Here is a 2551-nt window from a genome sequence, read left to right as displayed (position 1 = left end):
AAAAAAAAGGTAAAGCAATTATAGAGGCAACCTTCTAGACAAGAGCAACACAACCTCCAGTAACTAAAACCCCTATCTATTCCAAAAAAAAAGAATCCTTTCTAATGCCCTTTATATGAAGCACCTGATTGAAAAGCACTAAGCAACATTCTTAGCACCAAGACTTTCATTCATTCATTCAATATCTCCCCATTCTGGGTAATGACTTCCTAATCAAAAACCTACAACTTTAGATTTGTACAGACCAGACCAACTTTGACTATGTTTACTATAATCAGACTTGATCCTTTACTTTCCAACATTCAGAGTCAGGCCATTTGGTAAGATTGGAAGGGTGATCGTGACGACGACCACCACTGCATTAATACTTATCTCAAAAGTTTAAGTTTACAAAAATATATATATTTAATTATTAAGTTTTAAGTTTTTATGTGTGAAATTTGAGTCCGTGCATGAATTCACAATCTCTGTTATGATATTATATTAAATTATTACTTATTTTAAAAGTTTAAATCAATAAAATAATAATAATAATAATAAATGACGGGAACATTTGCAGATAAAGATGGATGACGTGAGGATGTCGTGCTACTACAATTTTTGCTTATTAAAAAAAAATTAATTAAATAACATAGAATTTGGTCATGTATGAATGGAGAAGTCACATTTTTTTTTTCTTTTTTTTTTTTTTTCATAATAGAAAGCTGATAATAGAATAAGAAAGTATCAACCCCACCTATTACTTTTTTTTTTTTTTTTAATATATTGCTTATCTCTATTTAAGAATATATAGCTTTGTTTTCTTCTTTTGCGAAAAGATAAAGCAACCTGAGAGCTTTGATTACTCTATAGAAGAATTTTAGGTGATCAAAACAAGTTGGCATAGGCATTTTTAATTTAAAATGAAAATGAGAAAGGAAAAGTTAGTATTATATATATATTCTTTCTTTTCTTTTTCATGTCAAGACAAGGATCTTTGGTCTCGTCATTGGATGTATTATTTTTGTACTTTATTTAAAATATTATGTTCTGTTTGGTAATATGTTTTTTTGGGCCAAAGTGTTTTTAACAAAGAACTAACTTCCATTGAAGTTCAAGATTGTCTAGTAGATTTGAAATAGGGCTTGGGTTAGGAGCACGTGAAAATTGTTGTTGGTTAATATTTTTGTTTAAAAAAAAAAAAACAAAAACAAAAAAAAAAGAGAAATATCAAAAATTATAACAATAAGCTAACTTTCATTGATGATTAGGTTGTTTGGTTGATCTGAAATATTTGGGTTAAGAGGATGGGTGTATATTCGTTTTCTTCAGTTTGTTTGTTGGTATTTTCATTCTGATAATAGAAAACAGAAGACACCCAACAAAAATTTTAAGGAGCTAACTTCCATTGAAGATCGATCTGAAACAGAGTATGTGCTAAGAGAATGCATATATAGATGTGTTTGTTTTAGTTGGTTTGAGAAAGTTTTATAATATTACTTAAATGTGAAAATTGTTTATGTTTTTCGAAGTGTTTTGTATTTTAAGCTATTTGTTATTATTTTTTGTTTTGAAAACAGAAAACAAAAGACAAATAACAAAAATTTTAAGAAAGAGCTAAGATCATACTTGTTTGGTCGATCTGAAATGGGGTTTGGGTTAGGAAGGTGGGTATAGAGACGCGTTTGTTTCGGTTGCAACATCAATATAATTGAAAAGCAAACATAGAAAACTTTTGTTACTAGTTACACATAGGAAGACAAACATCATCAATTGCTTTGCAAAACGTTATCCAGCTAGTCTGCCTCAATTCCTTAATTTGCACAAACCTTCTAACAACTTAACACGACAGTAAGGATTTGCATTTCATGTGGAATTCAAACCCCAACCTAACTCCAAAAATCACAAACCAAACCACAAGTTTTCCTTGATTCCTAGATTAATCTTCTTAATTAATAACAACACGAAACATAGTTGTTCCGTTTGTTATTACGTAAAAACAGTTTTAAGCGTTTTGTATTTTAGATTATTTGTTAATATTTTTGTTTCGATAAATGGTTTATTAACAAACAAACCGTAATATTTAGCAAAACAAACACATGATGATAACGGTCTCGATCTTCCAGATATGAAACCAGCGGTGGAGATTTTTTTGTTTTTGTACTTTTATATATGGATCAAAGTTGAATTACAGATATTCCTCCTCCATGGGAATAGTGGTCCATACCATACCATTACATCTTCCTTGTTTGGTCCGACCAAAAACAAAATACCGACAGCTTATTCAAGCATGTCATTTCAAGCATGTCATTGAATACGTGTACTAATTCAAGACAATTCATGAATTCTTGTCTTCACTCAAAATATCGTGGAACCTAAGAAAATTACAAAATAAAGTTTACATATTCTTCTCATTTTTTTCCCTTTTCTTAAATCTGGGTGGGACCAAAATTTTTTATTGGGTTGGACAAATTATTAATAAAGGGTCAAGTCTAATTTTAAAACAAACTAAACTAATTTTTGGACTTTTATACTTAAATATATGCATATATTGAGTTTTTTTTTTTTTTTT

The sequence above is a fragment of the Corylus avellana genome, chromosome ca3 (genome assembly GCF_901000735.1).
Source record: "Corylus avellana chromosome ca3, CavTom2PMs-1.0".
NCBI classification, from domain to species: domain Eukaryota; kingdom Viridiplantae; phylum Streptophyta; class Magnoliopsida; order Fagales; family Betulaceae; genus Corylus; species Corylus avellana.
The sequence above is the reverse complement of the archived record's forward strand: the minus strand, read 5'-3'. Positions refer to the sequence as shown.